Genomic DNA, 18,847 nt, shown 5'->3' with positions numbered 1-18,847 from the left:
GCTTTAATAAATCTCCCATCTCTCGCTGATCTGGGAAACTCCCTCAACTCACTTGTCCTGTTTTTCAGCCACCTCCATTATTACAGGTAGAATTAAGCTCTTGGAATCTGTTAGAGACTTTTCTAGCTGTGCTCACAAATAACTGCATATTTTTAGTTCCAGAATAGTACAATATTCATTCATGTTGCCTCTTATCTGGTTTAATATAGTTTTGTGTTAAAAAAAATTCTGAAGCTTCTTTTTATGTAAGTGCTTAGCTTATTGGAAGAGAAATAACTCTACATTTTGGACATAATATCTTACTTAGCTCTAGCTGCTATTTCTATCTTTCTCTCCTGCCCATGCAATTCCTCTTTATGATGCAAACTACAGGAAAACTCACAGGTTAGCAGCATGCAGTCAAATAGTTCTTATCATACCTCTTAATTTTTTTGACAATGAATGTTAATTTTTTTGACAATTAACGTTCACTATTACAGCACCTACTTTCAATTATCTATATTCCCAACTGGCAATCTGCTGAAATTTCTAGATATTAGAAAAATTTTTAAAAAACATAAATATATATTCAGCTTTTCTAAACTCATGTTTTCATATACCAATATTCTTGTCTTAGATACAAAAATTATTCTTTGCGAATCTTTTAAACACAGCATATCACAATACCAGACATTGAAATATAATTTTATAGCATAGTGTTCACATATAAAACTTCACATATTTTACAAAAAGGGGAATGTTTGGTTTATAAAAAAATAAACAATTTTCTTAAGATATCAAACAACTATCTTCTCAGATCGCAGTTATGACAGTGTTGTTCTTATTTTCCTACTATGTATTTAAATAATGTCAATTAACCATAGAATGACTGATGTATACTCTTCCTAATTTTGCAATTGTGAAGGCCATGAAAATAACAATTAAGAATGAGCATTTTGTCTAAGAAATTTAAAAATGGAATTTAGACATTCAGAATGTATCATATGAGTGTTCACCAAGAACGATTTTGAAAGTAAAAGAAGTTTCCTGGAATTATTATGAATAAAAATAGTCACAAATTGAGGTTGTCCCAACAAACCAAGAAGGCGAAGTCTCCAAATTATAAATATATCCCTATCTAACCTGTAAACACTTCTTGACTTTAGTATACCAGATTGATACAACTTTTTAATAGCAAAATGAAACTATTGAAAGAGCTTATATGTGTACAAATACAGACATATATATGTATGTTTGCATGTATGTGTATATACATATTATATACATAGAATTCATTTATGAGCTCACAGAGAGCATGCATTTCAATCTTTACTAATTAATGTCAAGTTGTCTCATAAAAGAGCTGTATTTAATTATATCCTCATCATTGGTGCAAATCTTTGTCAACACTTACTACTGTCAATGTTTTAAGTTGTTGTTAGATGACTTTGTCATTGTCCAAACATCATAGAGTGTATGTACACAAACCTTGATGATACAGTTTTCTACATACCTAGGCTATATGGTACAGTATTTCTCAGAACGTATATGTGGTCCATTGTATATATGGCTTGCCATTGATGGAAACATTATGCAGTGCATGGCTGTATAACCAGAAGATAGCCCTATTTCTAATTAATTTTTTTGACACAGGGTCTCACTGTTGCTCAGACTGAAGTGCAGTGACAAAATCACATCTCACTGCAGGCTTGACCTCCTAGGCTCAAGTGAACTTCCCACCTCAGCCTCCTGAGTAGTTAGGACCACAAGCATGCATGACTGCTTAATGCTAGCCTCAGTAAAAGCTTGGGAGTGCTTTTTTCTTCAATTTTTTGAAAGAGTTTCAGGAAAATTGATGTTAATTTTTCTTAAGTGTTTGATTAAATTCTCTAATTGAAGTCTTCTGGCCTTGTGCCTTTGTCAGCTTGGGTTTTTTTGATTTTTGATTCAATCATTTTATTATGTTGGTCTGTTTAGATATTCCATTTTTGCATAATTGGGTAGGTTACTTTAGTAGGTTATGTGTTTCTAGGCATTTATTTATTTCTTACAGGTTATCCACTTTGTTGGCATATGGTTGTTCATCATATCCTCCTATAATCCTTTAGATTTCTGTAACATTGGTAGTAATGTTTCTTCTTTAATTTCTCATGTTAGTTACTTGAGTCTTCTCTCTTTCTTAGTTAATCCAAATAAGGTTAAGGTTTACCAATTCTGTCGATCTTTTAAAAAATCAAATTCATAGTTTCATCGATGCTATTTTTTCCTAAATTTTATTTATCTTATCTTCAATCATTATTAAGTACTTTTTCTGCTAGTTTAGTTTGGTTTTATTTTCCCTATTTTTTGAGGTATAAAGTTGTTAGTTTCAAATATTTCCTCTTATTTAATGTGCATGTGTGTTACTACAACTCCACTCTTAGCTATGCTTTCCATTCATCCCACAAGTTTGGGTTTGTGAAGTTTTTGTTTTCACTTGTCTAAAAATATGTTCTGATTTACTGGTGTCCTTTTTTGACTCATTGGATATTTAACAGTGTGCTACTTAATTTCCACATATTTATAGATTTTCCAGTTTTTTCTTATGCTATTGAGTTCCAGCTTTGTTTCTATTGTAATTTAAAATGATGCTTTATAGAATTTTAATATTTTGAAATTTATTGAGACTTGCTTTGTGGTCTAATATGTGAATTATCCTAGAGGATTTTCCATTTGTACTTAAGTACAAGATATATATATATATATATATATATATATATATATATATATATATATATCTTGCTGTTGCATGGAGTAATCTTTACATCTCTGTTCAGTCTAATTGACTTATCATGTTTAAGTCCATTATTTCCATACTTCTGTCTAGTTCTTCTTTCCATTATTGAAAGTAAGGAAATGAAGTCTACTATTAGTGTGTGGGTGTCTACTTCTCTTTTAAATTCTGTTAAATTGTGCTTCATATATTTAGTGCATAAATATTTATATTTGTTATATCTTCCCAGTGAATTGATCACTTTGTCTTAATATAATGTCCTTTGTCTCTAACAGTTTTTTTTACTTAGTTTATTTGTCTAATGTTAGTATAGCCATCTTTGTTCTTTTCACTTACCATTTGCATAATATTTTTATCATCATTTCATTTTTAGTTGACATATGGGGCTAGACTGAAAGTGAATCTCTTACAGACAGCATATAATTGGATTCTGTTTCTTTTTATCCATTCAATCAAACAATGTATTTTGATTGGGCAGTTTAATCCACTTACATTTAAAGTATTTATTGATATAAGAGGCTTATATCAATATAAGAGGCTTATATCAATAATACTTGCCTTTTTGCTCATTGTTTCTGAATGTCTTGTAGCTTTTTAAAAACTTTTTAGTTCAGGAGTACTTATCCAGATTTGTTATATACATAAACTTGTGTCACGGGGGTTGGCTGCTTATCAGCTACCTTAGTCTATGACATTTTATTAGCAATCCAAATGGACTAAAAATATTCATTTTTCCATGCATTATTTTCCTAATTATCTGTAGTTGACTATCTATTAACTCATTTAATATCTTTAAAACAGTTACATATATACATACACACACACACACATACACACACACACACACTTTTTTTGTCAGACAACTCATTTATTTGTAACTTTTTTTTGAGACAGTGTTTCACTCTGGCCCAAGCTCACTGTAGCTTCAACCTTCTAGGGTCAACCTTCCCAGTAATGAGTCCACAGACATGCACTAGCATGTCTAGTTATTTTTAAATATATATATATATATTTTTGGTAGACAGGGTATAACTATATTGTCCAGGCTTGTCTCAACCTCCTGGACTCAAGCAGTCCTCTTGCCTCAGCCTCTCAAAGTAGTGGGATTACAGATGTGAACTATCACACCTGGCCAGATTTGTATTTCTGCAGGGAAACTTTCTGGAGATTCATTTTGTTTCTTTGATTGAACCACGTTTCCCTGTTTCTCTTCATGCTTTATGTTACACTGTTTTTGTTGTTGAGACTTCAGCATTTATAAAAAAAAACAAATAGCTCTCTCGGTGTTTCTGGATTGTCTTCTTACAGGGAAAGACCTTCTCCTATAAGCCCAGCTAGATAGAGGCCCGGAAATACTCATACGTTTTTTGAGCAATATCTTTTCTGGATTTGTGCATGTGCTTTAGTTATCTGAAATTAAACAAGTAGGTTTTGACGACTTCTTTTAAGAATCTTTTGTTCCCACTAGTTTCTGCCTGTGAAGCTGCAGTAACATGCTATGGTAATTGCATCCGTTTTCAGTGGCACCAAACAATGTCTTTAGTTCCATCAGTGTTTCAAGTCAGACACAACTAATATAAGACCCTCAGGCAGATCCTAGACTAGCTTAAATATAAGAATCTTGGTTCACTTTCTTGTTTCTGTTTCTAGGGGTGATTCCCATTGTGGGAGATGTTCTTCTGATTAAATCACACTACATCTGATAAAGAAAGGAGTATAGAAAGGCATACACATAACAACTCTTCACAGATCAATAATATTCCATTGTATGGATATGCCACATTTTGTTATCCATTTGTCTGTTAATGAACTTTGTAGTGGTTTCTACTCTTGTTTATTATGAATAGTCTGCTATAAATATTCGAGTGCAATATTTTTGTGTACATATGGCATCATTTCTCTTAGATGTATCCATAGTAGTAAAATCTGCTAGTGAAATATGATAACTATGTTTACTCATTTAAGAATTTTCCACGGTGTCTGAACCATTTCACGTTCCCTTCAGAGGGTTCCAACTTCTCCACATCTTCACACTTTTTATCTGAGTTTTTACATTTACCATCTTAGTGATATGTAGAATTATCACTTAATGGTTTTGATTTGCATGTTCCTGATGACTAATGATGCTGAGGATTTTTCCATGTGCTTATTGCCATATGTATATTTGGAGAAATATCCATTCAGATTCTTTGCCTATTTTTTTTTTTTTAATTTTTTATTGGATTATAGGTTTTGGGGTACATGAGCAGAGCATGCAAGACAGTTGCGTAGATACACACATGGCAGTGTGCTTTCTTTTCTTCTCCCCTTCACCCACATTTGGCTTTTCTCCCCAGGCTATCCCTCCCCACCTCCCCCTCCCACTGGCCCTCCCCTTTTCCCCCCAATAGCCCCCAGTGTTTAGTACTCCCCTTTCTGTGTCCATGTGTTCTCATTTTTCATCACCCACCTATGAGTGAGAATATGCGGTGTTTCATTTTCTGTTCTTGTGTCAGTTTGCTGAGGATGATGTTCTCCAGATTCATCCATGTCCCTACAAACGACACAAACTCATCATTTCTGATTGCTGCATAATATTCCATGGTGTATATGTGCCACATTTTTCCAATCCAGTCTATTATCAATGGGCATTTGGGTTGATTCCAGGTCTTTGCTATTGTAAACAGTGCTGCAATGAACATTCGTGTACATGTGTCCTTATAGTAGAACGATTTATAGTCCTTTGGATATATACCCAGTAATGGGATTGCTGGGTCAAATGGAATTTCTATTTCTAAGGCCTTGAGGAATCGCCACACCGTCTTCCACAATGGTTGAACTAATTTACACTCCCACCAACAGTGTAAAAGTGTTCCTTTTTCTCCACATCCTCTCCAGCATCTGTTGTCTCCAGATTTTTTAATGATCGCCATTCTAACTGGCGTGAGATGGTATCTCAATGTGGTTTTGATTTGCATCTCTCTGATGATCAGTGACGATGAGCATTTTTTCATATGATTGTTGGCCTCATATATGTCTTCTTTTGTAAAGTATCTGTTCATATCCTTTGCCCACTTTTGAATGGGCTTGTTTGTTTTTTTTCCTGTAAATCTGTTTGAGTTCTTTGTAAATTCTGGATATCAGCCCTTTGTCAGATGGGTAAACTGCAAAAATTTTTTCCCATTCTGTTGGTTGCCGATCCACTCTAGTGACTGTTTCTTTTGCTGTGCAGAAGCTGTGGAGTTTCATTAGGTCCCATTTGTCTATTTTGGCTTTTGTTGCCAATGCTTTTGGTGTTTTGTTCATGAAGTCCTTGCCTACTCCTATGTCCTGGATAGTTTTGCCTAGATTTTCTTCTAGGGTTTTTATGGTGCCAGGTCTTATGTTTAAGTCTTTAATCCATCTGGAGTTGATTTTAGTGTAAGGTGTCAGGAAGGGGTCCAGTTTCTGCTTTCTGCACATGGCTAGCCAGTTTTCCCAACACCATTTGTTAAACATGGAATCCTTTCCCCATTGCTTGTTTTTGTCAGGTTTATCAAAGATTGTATAGTTGTATGTATGTTGTGTTGCCTCCGGTGCCTCTGTTTTGTTCCATTGGTCTATATCTCTGATTTGGTACCAGTACCATGCTGTTTTGATTACTGTAGCCTTGTAGTATAGTTTGAAATCCGGTAGTGTGATGCCCCCCGCTGTGTTCTTTTTGCTTAGAATTGACTTGGCTATGCGGGCTCTCTTTTGGTTCCATATGAAGTTCATGGTGGTTTTTTCCAGTTCTGTGAAGAAAGTCAATGGTAGCTTGATGGGGATAGCGTTGATTCTGTAAATTACTTTGGGCAGTATAGCCATTTTCACGATATTAATTCTTCCTAACCATGAACATGGAATGTTTCTCCATCTGTTTGTGTCCTCTCTGATTTCGTTGAGCAGTGGTTTGTAGTTCTCCTTGAAGAGGTCTCTTACGTTCCTTGTGAGTTGTATTCCAAGGTATTTTATTCTTTTTGTAGCAATTGCGAATGGCAGTTCGCTCTTGATTTGGCTTTCTTTAAGTCTGTTATTGGTGTAGACGAATGCTTGTGATTTTTGCACATTGATTTTGTATCCTGAGACTTTGCTGAAGTTGCTTATCAGTTTCAGGAGTTTTTGGGCTGAGGCAATGGGATCTTCTAGGTATACTATCATGTCGTCTGCAAATAGAGACAATTTGGCTTCCACCTTTCCTATTTGAATACCCTTTATTTCTTTTTCTTGCCTGATTGCTCTGGCTAGAACTTCCAGTACTATATTGAATAGGAGTGGTGAAAGAGGGCATCCTTGTCTAGTGCCAGATTTCAAAGGGAATGCTTCCAGTTTTTGCCCATTCAGTATGATATTGGCTGTTGGTTTGTCATAAATAGCTTTTATTACTTTGAGATACGTTCCATCGATACCGAGTTTATTGAGGGTTTTTAGCATAAAGGGCTGTTGAATTTTGTCAAATGCCTTCTCTGCGTCAATTGAGATAATCATGTGGTTTTTGTTTTTGGTTCTGTTTATGTGGTGAATTACATTTATAGACTTGCGTATGTTGAACCAGCCTTGCATCCCCTGGATGAATCCTACTTGATCATGATGAATAAGTTTTTTGATTTGCTGTTGCAATCGGCTTGCCAATATTTTATTGAAGATTTTTGCATCTAAGTTCATCATGGATATTGGCCTGAAGTTTTCTTTTCTCGTTGGGTCTCTGCCGGGTTTTGGTATCAGAATGATGTTGGTCTCATAAAATGATTTGGGAAGGATTCCCTCTTTTTGGATTGTTTGAAATAGTTTTAGAAGAAATGGTGCCAGCTCTTCCTTGTGTGTCTGGTAGAATTCGGCTGTGAACCCATCTGGACCTGGGCTTTTTTTGTGTGGTAGGCTCTTAATTGCTGCCTCAACTTCAGACCTTGTTATTGGTCTATTCATAGTTTCAGCTTCCTCCTGGTTTAGGCTTGGGAGGACACAGGAATCCAGGAATTTGTCCATTTCTTCCAGGTTTACTAGTTTATGCGCATAGAGTTGTTTGTAATATTCTCTGATGATGGTTTGAATTTCTGTGGAATCTGTGCTGATTTCCCCTTTATCATTTTTTATTGCATCTATTTGGTTGTTCTCTCTTTTATTTTTAATCAATCTGGCTAGTGGTCTGTCTATTTTGTTGATCTTTTCAAAAAACCAGCTCTTGGATTTATTGATTTTTTGAAGGGTTTTTCGTGTCTCAATCTCCTTCAGCTCAGTTCTGACCTTAGTTATTTCTTGTCTTCTGCTGGGTTTTGAGTTTTTTTGATCTTGCTCCTCTAGCTCTTTCAATTTTGACGATAGGGTGTCAATTTTGGATCTCTCCATTCTCCTCATATGGGCACTTATTGCTATATACTTTCCTCTAGAGACTGCTTTAAATGTGTCCCAGAGGTTCTGGCACGTTGTGTCTTCGTTCTCATTGGTTTCGAAGAACTTCTTTATTTCTGCCTTCATTTCATTGTTTACCCAGTCAACATTCAAGAGCCAGTTGTTCAGTTTCCATGAAGCTGTGTGGTTCTGGGTCTGTTTCTGAATTCTGAGTTCTAACTTGATTGCACTTTGGTCTGAGAGGCTGTTTGTTATGATTTCAGTTGTTTTGCATTTGTTGAGCAGTGCTTTACTTCCAATTATGTGGTCAATTTTAGAGTAGGTGTGATGTGGTGCTGAGAAGAATGTGTATTCTGTGGATTTGGGGTGGAGAGTTCTGTAAATGTCTATCAGGTTTGCTTGCTCCAGGTCTGAGTTCAAGCCCTGGATATCCTTGTTGATTTTTTGTCTGGTAAATCTGTCTAGTATTGACAGTGGAGTGTTAAAGTCTCCCACTATTATTGTGTGGGAGTCTAAGTCCTTTTGTACGTCCTTAAGAACTTGCCTTATGTATCTGGGTGCTCCTGCATTGGGTCCATATATGTTTAGGATCGTTAGCTCTTCTTGTTGTATCGATCCTTTTACCATTATGTAATGGCCTTCTTTGTCTCTTTTGATCTTTGTTGCTTTAAAGTCTATTTTATCGGAGATGAGAATTGCAACTCCTGCTTTTTTTTGCTTTCCATTTGCTTGGTAAATCTTCCTCCATCCCTTTATTTTGAGCCTTTGTGTATCCTTGCATGTGAGATGGGTTTCCTGGATACAGCACACTGCTGGGTTTTGGCTTTTTATCCAATTTGCCAGTCTGTGTCTTTTGATTGGTGCATTTAGTCCATTTACATTTAGGGTTAATATTGTTATGTGTGAATTTGATACTGCCATTTTGATGCTAAGTGGCTGTTTTGCCTGTTAGTTGTTGTAGATTCTTCATTATGTTGAAGCTCTTTAGCATTCAGTGTGATTTTGGAATGGCTGGTACTGGTTGTTCCTTTCTATGTGTAGTGCCTCTTTTAGGAGCTCTTGTAAAGCAGGCCTGGTGGTGACAAAATCTCTGAGTACTTGCTTGTTCGCAAAGGATTTTATTTTTCCTTCACTTCTGAAGCTCAGTTTGGCTGGATATGAAATTCTGGGTTGAAAGTTCTTTTCTTTAAGAATGTTGAATATTGGCCCCCACTCTCTTCTGGCTTGTAGTGTTTCTGCCGAGAGATCTGCTGTGAGTCTGATGGGCTTCCCTTTGTGGGTGACCTGGCCTTTCTCTCTGGCTGCCCTTAGTATTCTCTCCTTTATTTCAACCCTATTGAATCTGACGATTATGTGCCTTGGGGTTGCTCTTCTTGCGGAATATCTTTGTGGTGTTCTCTGAATTTCCTGCAATTGAGTGTTGGCCTGTCTTGCTAGGTGGGGGAAATTTTCCTGGATGATGTCCTGAAGAGTATTTTCCAGCTTGGATTCATTCTCTTCGTCCCCTTCTGGTACACCTATCAAACTTAGGTTAGGTCTTTTCACATAGTCCCACATTTCTTGGAGACTTTGTTCATTCCTTTTTGCATTTTTTTCTCTAATCTTGGTTTCTCGTTTTATTTCATTGAGTTGGTCTTCGACTTCAGATATTCTTTCTTCTGCTTGGTCCATTCGGCTATTGAAACTTGTGCATGCTTCGCGAAGTTCTCGTATTGTGTTTCTCAGCTCCTTTAATTCATTCATATTCCTCTCTAAGTTATCCATTCTTGTTATCATTTCCTCAAATCTTTTTTCAAATCTTTTCTCAAGGTTCTTAGTTTCTTTGCATTGATTTAATACATGATCTTTTAGCTCACCAAAGTTTCTCATTATCCATCTTCTGAAGTCTAATTCCATCATTTCGTCACAGTCATTCTCCGTCCAGCTTTGTTCCCTTGCTGGTGAGGAGTTTTGGTCCTTTCTAGGAGGCGAGGTGTTCTGGTTTCGGGTGTTTTCCTCCTTTTTGCGCTGGTTTCTTCCCATCTTTGTGGATTTGTCCGCTGGTCGTCTGCGTAGTTGCTGACTTTTCGATTGGGTCTCTGAGTGGACACCCTGAATGTTGATGATGAAGTATTTCTGTTGCTTGGTTTTCCTTCTACCAGTCTAGCCCCTTCGCTGTACGACTGCTGAGGTCCGCTCCAGACTCTGCTTGTCTGGGGTGCACCTCTAGCAGCTGTGGCACAGCAAGGGTTGCTACCAGTTTCTTTTTCTGCTATCTTTGTCCCAGGATGGTGCCTGCCTAATGTCAGTCTTTTGGATATAGAGGGATCAGGGAGCTGCTTGAGGAGACAGTTTGTACTTTATAGGGGTTTAATTGCTGAGCTGTGAGCTGTGTTGTTCCTTCAGGGCTGTTAGGCTGCTATGTTTGATTCTGCTGCAACAGAGCTCATTAAAAAAACCCTTTTTTTTCCTCAAATGCTCTGTGTTGAGGGGTTTGGGCTTTATTTTTGGATGTCCGTTGAGGTTCTGCCCAGCTAGGATGCAGACTAGCCACTGTTTGCCTGCTGAGGCTCCGCCCTGCTGTTGTGAGGCTCACCCTGGCTCCGCTGTTCTGCTGTTCTCCACCACGCCCTGCGGCGGAGTCTCTCTGTTGTAGCGTGTTGCCTCGGCAACGGCTGGCTGCGTCAGCAGTGGGCGTGTATCTCAGTAGGGACGGGTTGCCTCGGCAACGGCTAGCTGCATCAGCAATGGGCGTGTATCTCAGTTGGGGCGGGTTGCCTCGGTAATGGTGGCCGCCCCTCCCCCTCAGAGAGTCTCGGGCCATCTGCACGGGGCTTGTTTGAAATCGCGGTTTTGTTCGTCCCACTGGGCCAATCCTAACGCTCTGTTCCTGCAATCCCCTGGGCTGGCCCACTGTCCAAGTCTAGCTCAGTCACAAGTCCAGCCCTCTCACGTCTCCGGTTGCCGGTTCAACGGGGCACCCGGACAAGTGCGCCCTGTGGGGAGCGCTGGGTAGGGCCGGCCGCCGCCACCCCGGCTGCCAGCTTCGCCAGGCGGAATATCTGCCTGGCGTCCCGCGTCTCCACTTCACTTGGGAATTTCCCCGTTCCGTGGGCAACAAAGATCGGTCTGGAAATGCAGCTCAGACTCACCTCTCCGCAGACACAATGAGAACTCCAATCCCGACAGTCCACATTTAAATCTTGTCTTAATCAGTTTCTAGTTGGGCACTCTCAGTTTCTCTGCAGTTCTGACGTCTGAAAAGTCCAAAGGTATGACAAGGGCTTCTTGCAGGGGTTTTCATTCAAGTTCTCTGTGCTCCCATTTCTTCTTCAATCAGAGGATATTAGAAGTGTGAAACCAAATAGCCATTGTGAAGAGGTTCTTAGTCTCGCTAACTCCTCCGAAGATTGGGGAAAGAGGTCCTGGAGGCGAGGTTACCATTGCAATAAATATCGTGGACCCAAAGAGTTTTGCAGAAAAGTGATTTATTAGAGAGAGAAGAAAGACAGCTCCTACGCTATCATTCCAGGAGACCTCTCTTTGCCTATTTTTAATTAGATTATTTGTCTTTTCATTACAGAGTTGTTAGAGTTGGCTATGCGTTCTAGATAGAAGTATCTTATTATGTGTCTGAATTTGCAAATATTTGATTCCATTCAATCAGTTGTCTTTTCACTTTATTGATGGTGTATTTTGAAGCAGAATTTTTTTGTAGCCCTTTGCATTTCCATATGAAGTTTTGAATCAGCTTTCCAAACTCTTTGCTATCTTAAAAATGTGTTTTTTAATTTATGAATTTGATATACATTTTCATTTATTAAAATTCTCCTTGTTTTTCTTCAACTATGTTTTCCAATTAACAAAGTATACATTTTCAAGGGTATATTTATTTTGTTACACTTATTATTAAATATATTATTCTTTTTGATGCCATTCTTAATGGAACTTTTTCTTAATTTTAAGTTTTGTATTGTAAGCAAATATACATATGGCAATAAGCACATGGAAAAATCATCCCGCCAGGCATGATGGTTCACACTTGTAATCCCAGCACTTTGGAAGGCTGAGGAGGACAGATCATGGGGTCAGGAGATTGACACCATCCTGGTTAACACGCGAAAACCCTGTCTCTACTAAAAATACAAAAGAAAAGAAAATTAACTGTGCATGGTGTTATGCACCTTTAGTCCTAGCTACTTGGGACGCTAAGGCAGGAGAATTGCCTGAACCTGGGAGATGGAGGTTGCAGTGAGCCAAGATCGCACTCCAGCCTGGGCGACAGAGAGAGACTCCCTCTCAAAAATAAGAAAAAAAAGAAAATTTCCTTGTTTTCAGTTAAAACTAGATGGGATATATCCAGAAAACTTCCAAATAACTGAGGGAAAAATGTGTGTGTGTGTTTGTGTGTACACTTTCGGAGAGGGAATAATTTTTAAAATGGAAGATCATATTATCAATAAATTTTTTTTGTAAAAAATTCATTGAGGATTTTTTTATTTTTTCAGCTCCTCTATAAATTTGATACTATATTTAAATGAAAAGTATATATATAAAAAAGGGAAGAAATATGATTAACAAAAACCACAAAAACTTCATTAAAAAGTTAAATATCAGTCTCTCAGTTGAACAATTTCTAAGCTGAACAATTTCATAGTTTTTTAAATATTATCACTGTCTATAATCTACACTCATTTTTTGATTTGTCAATATTGTCTAATAATCATACCGAAGTATATAGCTTCAGACTTGGACACTTCTGAGCACATAACAATAATCTAACACAACTTACTGAAAGAAAAATGAGCAAGTGAATTAATAAAAAGAAAGATGGTAAACATGCTTTTCTCTAAGGATGTTGAGCCCCACATTGATCAACAGCTTGCATCACTTTCAGGACTGAATTAAGAAGGGGTTTGATTCCTCCTCCAAATGACTTCTCAATTATTTTGTTCTAGTCAACAAATCTACCTGAAATGTACTGCCTGCAACAGAATCCACAGAAACCGTCAGAATCCACAGCCGTGTAAGCATGACTTAATTTACCCTTAGGTGATATTAAGGTCATGGTAGAAACAGTAAGACATTCAGCATGCCCAAGAGGTGGGAACATGTTAATTAGCTAAAATTAATTTTAAATTCTATTAATTATGCTGTAAATTTCATGTTTTTAATTGCAAAGGTATTGCTGCTACATGTAAGAGTTGTATTGTTAATATAATAATATGCAGCCCACAACTATTTTTTTAATTATAACAATATTTAGCTCTGTAATTGTGAACTCTAATGGTTAGTTCTTTATGAATATGATTTACATGAGTTTTGTGTTTGCTGTGACCTTTTCCTAAAAGGTCTAAATTTTTAATTATCTTACATCTACCAGTCTTTTGGTGATTTTTTTGTTGTTGTCGTTATTGTCTTGGAAATATTTCTCAGAAAGGTTTTTTTTTTATTATTATTATTTTGTGATGTTGAAAATGACTATGAAGAGCTCTGGGGAGGTTGCGAATTTTATTCCCTCTCTGTAACTTTTTTTTACCTGCCCCAATATTCATGTTTTTTCTTTATCTTTGCAATTTAATATGTTAGTGGAATATATTTTTATTTGATTTGACTTTATTAAATTTTTCCAGATATAGTGAGACATTTCAATCTATACATTCAAGCCTAAACCCTTTATAGTTTTGAATGATTTTCTGTGCTATTCTTTGCTAATTTGTGTATATTAGTTATAATATATTTGACATTTATTGGCTACCCTTTTTTATACCCTTTATTCTTTTATCGCACTTATCTTTTTTCTTTTTTGTCTGCACACTATGAAGTTTTCTCATGCTTTCTCCATCAACTCATTTTCATTTTTCCTTTGGGAAAATTCTATACATTGTTACATGTCACATGCATTTATATTACTTACACTTATAATGTTCACAATAAATTCTCTGCTTTTTAAAATTCTGGTTTTATGGTGGATTTATAGAGGAGAGCACATTACCCTTATCAAAGATTTTGTTATTAGATGTCTTTAAAATAATTTTCTCCTGTTAATTTAATTTTATTCTTTTTCCAAAATTCTTTCTCATATTTTTTTCTACATTCTGATACATCTGTTAAAATATAAAATGTGTTCATAAATATATAGTTTTCTGGTGTCTCTCTTTTAAATTTTCCTACCTGTTATTATTCTATAAATTATCTTTTTGAAAACTTTTTCAAACACCCCTTTATTTTATTTTATTTTTTTTTAAATTTTTTATTTGATTATAGGTTTTGGGGTACATGAGCAGAGCATGTAAGACAGTTGCGTAGGTACACACATGGCAGTGTGCTTTGCTTTTCCTCTCCCCTTCACCCACATTTGGCTTTTCTCCCCCGGCTATCCCTCCCCACCTCCCCCTCCCACTGGCCCTCCCCTTTTCCCCCCAATAGACCCCAGTGTTTAGTACTCCCCTTTCTGTGTCCATGTGTTCTCATTTTTCATCACCCACCTATGAGTGAGAATATGCGGTGTTTCATTTTCTGTTCTTGTGTCAGTTTGCTGAGGATGATGTTCTCCAGATTCATCCATGTCCCTACAAACGACACAAACTCATCATTTCTGATTGCTGCATAATATTCCATGGTGTATATGTGCCACATTTTTCCAATCCAGTCTATTATCAATGGGCATTTGGGTTGATTCCAGGTCTTTGCTATTGTAAACAGTGCTGCAATGAACATTCGTGTACATGTGTCCTTATAGTAGAACGATTTATAGTCTTTTGGATATATACCCAGTAATGGGATTGCTGGGTCAAATGGAATTTCTATTTCTAAGGCCTTGAGGAATCGCCACACTGTCTTCCACAATGGTTGAACTAATTTACACTCCCACCCTGGCACCATAAAAACCCTAGAAGGAAATCTAGGCAAAACTATCCAGGACATAGGAGTAGGCAAGGACTTCATGAACAAAACACCAAAAGCATTGGCAACAAAAGCCAAAATAGACAAATGGGACCTAATGAAACTCCACAGCTTCTGCACGGCAAAAGAAACAGTCACTAGAGTGGATCGGCAACCAACAGAATGGGAAAAAATTTTCGCAGCCTACCCATCTGACAAAGGGCTGATATCCAGAATTTACAAAGAACTCAAGCAGATTTACAGGAAAAAAACAATCAAACACTCCTTTTTATTTAAAAAACATATTTAGCTTTGTGCCCATTTTCTTGTTAATAAACATTTAGATTACATCCAAATATCTTCCACCAGAAACATCACTGTTATAAAAATACAATCAGCTGTGAGGGCTGGCTTATGCCTGTAACCCCAGCAATTTGGGAAACCGAGGCAGGCAGATCACGAAGTCAGAGGTTCGAGACCAGCCTGCCCAACATGGTAAAACCCTGTCTCTACTAAAAATACAAAAATTACATGAGCGTGGTGGCGCAGGCCTGTAATCCAAGCTACTTAGGAGGCTGAGACAGTTGAATCACTTGAACCTGGAGGCAGAATTTGCAGTTAGCTGAGGTCACTGCACTCCAGCCTGGGTGACAGAGCAAGACTTCATCTCAAAAAAAAAAAAAAAAAAAGACATTAAGTTAAATTTAAACATAAAAATAAAAATGTAATCACAAATGCTATGGTTTTGATGTTTTCTCTCAAATCACATGTGGAAATTTGATCCTAAGGTTGGCGGTGGGGTTTATGCGAGGTATTTTTGTCATGGGAAAACATTCCTCATAAATAGATAAACAGCTTCTCTGTTGAGGGGAGTAAGTTTTTCTCTACTAGTTTTCCTGAAAATAGGTTGTCTTAAAAAAAGCCTGGCGCCTCCCCTCTCTCTTGCTTCCTCTCTCCACATGTGGTCTCTGCACATCTGGCTCTGCAGCATTCCATCATGAGTGGAAGCAACTTGAGGCTCTCACCAGATGCAGATGCCAGTGTGATTCAGCTCATACAGTCTGCGGAACTATGAGCCAAAAGAAGCCTTGTCTGTTTATAAATTATTCCATCTCCATTATTTCTTTATGGCAACATAAAACAGACTAAGACAGTGAAATTTTTAAAATTTGTTTGGAATGTAAATCAATAGATGAAATTGCAGTCTTCAAGTATACACATAGTGATTTCACTGAATAAAAGCAGAGTATTTCCCACAAGACAGATGCCTCTTGATTTATGAGGAGGTTATATCCCAACAACCCCATCCTACATTGAAAATATCATGAGTTGAAAATGCATTTAATACCCTAACAGATTGAACATCGTATCTCAGCCTGGCCTATCTTAAATGTGCTAAGAACACTTATAGTAGCCAGGGGTTGGCCAGAGTCTTCTAACACAACGTCTATTTTATAACTTGAGCACAGGACACTGGAGAATGCAGTACTCATGAGAGCAGTATTGCTTGGCTGACTGAGAGCTGAGGCTCACTGTTATATCCAGAATAAGAAACTAGCATCGCTTTGCCTATTACTTGCCGAGAAAAAGAACGAAATTCCAATTTGGAGTATGTTTTTACTGAATGTGTTTCATCTTTACACCATTGTAAAATCAAAAAATTGTAAGTCAAACCATGGCAAATCAGGGAACTGTTTGTATAGTAACCAGTTCAAATGCTCACCAACAATGGAAAATATTAATAACCTCCCAAAATATGATGTTATTCAACATACAAAGTTTTATGACTTGACAGCTTTGAGATACAATCATGGTGTTTCAATATTCATTAATCAACTTGTGAGTAGCAACACAAAACACAGTCACATACAGCATTTAGTTATCTTACTTGCCCTGTCTATTCCTATTTATCACTTGTGCTCATTTCCATAATGTATTTCATTTCTGTTTCTTGTTGATTTGTAGGTCCTTGAACATTCTAGATGTTAATAATTGTTTTAAATGTTAAGACATTATAATCATGTTCTCATTATATTGTGGCGAGATTTTTATTTCATAACAAGTTCTTACGTGCACATGGGTCTAATTCTGAGTTTTTCAGCTGTTCCATCAGTAAATGTGTTTGCTTTGGCCCTAGTCACAATATATATTTTACCATTGCCTTGCCATTATTGTTTAATATTTGATACATTGAATATCACTCTGGGGATATTTGAAGAACATTTCTATTTAGATAGATTTATTCTTCTGCATGCATTATATTATTTTAACATTTAACTCGATGGTATATACATTTATACATGAAATTATAAATAAAATTGCTTTAAATTACCTCTACCTTATCCTACATGTATTTTGGAAGATCTGTGTACAGACTTCTGTAGCATATATATTTATAAAAAGCATGACTGTATCACTGAATATATATTCCTTCAATTTTAATAGATAATGTCTAACAGTTATTCAGAATGTACAATTGACTTTCAATAGCAGTGATTTGGAATTGCATTTGACTTTTGACACAACATATTAATCTTTCAAAAAAAATTTTATTACTTTTAAAAATACAGCCATTTTAGTGGGTGTGCTCAGTTTGAATCTGGATTTTCTCATGACTGTTGAAGCTGGACACCTTTTTATATGTTTCTTGGTCATTTAGGCATCCTCTTGTGATATGCCATTGGAAGCATTTGGTCTAAATTTCCATAGGGCTGTATGCCATTTTTTCTTAATTTCAAAAATTAAAAAATTATGATTATAAGTCATTTGTTATATATATTCAAATATATGTTTTATACATAATATACATATTTTAATTATATATAAACTTTAATAACATTTATATTTGTAATTATATATGTTTATGTGTATGTGTGTGTATATTTTTATAAACATATATATATTTATACATATATGTATTTACTCGAAATTCAAAAGAGGTATTCCTAGGCATCTCCAGCTTTTTATGACTCACTAGTTAGATACATTATCAATGACAGCAACAACAAAACGAGTAAGACCATTTAATGGCCAAGAAAACCTGCAAACTGCACTATCCAGTGATGGATAATCATGAATATATATGATAGTGTTGATATACAAAGTTCCTCATGGAATCATTATTTCACCCAGTAGTACAAATTTACGTTTCAAAGTGCTATGAATTACACACTACACAGAGTTTATATAAAGAACAAGATTAACTTAGGAATAACAAGGCTTAAATCTTGCTTGAAACCCTAAAACCCTTGGAGCACAATAAAAAGTATGGTTTCTTAGTCATTGGTGTGCAAACATATAAATCATGAAGTTTTACACAAATAGTATCACATATATGGAATGGATAGATTTTCTATGATCAGTATAAGTTTTGTATTTGGACCAAACCTCCCTACTAAAACTCATACCTTAATATATTGGTGCACAAAGCATTTTTGAAATAATAAACTTGTATTCACATATTGAATACACAAACTAAATGTTATTTGTGGTCCCCCAAAAAAACAACAAATGAAAAAGTTATTGCACAATGTTTACATTCTTCCATCATTTCCTCCTTTACTTCAGAGAGTTTAAAATATCTAACACCCTTAGTTAGGTCCTTTTGAAGTATGATTATTCTTTAAAATTACACTTCTTAAGGCAGTTAATACTATATTTAAATGTTTTCCTAACATGCGACATTCGAATTGTAATCTTTGCTATTCTTTGTTTAGCACTTCATTATTTGAACCCCAATGGTACTTACTTATTATTTATACATGCCTCTTGCACTTAGATGACCTAACAACACCCTTTCTTTGCTGCTTATCATTGATGTGCTACTTTCAGACATATTCTGGCTTTCATGTTTCTCTTCAACCTGTCTTAAATAATTTGTAATAA

The sequence above is a fragment of the Callithrix jacchus genome, chromosome 1 (genome assembly GCF_049354715.1).
Source record: "Callithrix jacchus isolate 240 chromosome 1, calJac240_pri, whole genome shotgun sequence".
Lineage (NCBI taxonomy): Eukaryota > Metazoa > Chordata > Mammalia > Primates > Cebidae > Callithrix > Callithrix jacchus.
This window is presented reverse-complemented; position numbering follows the sequence as displayed.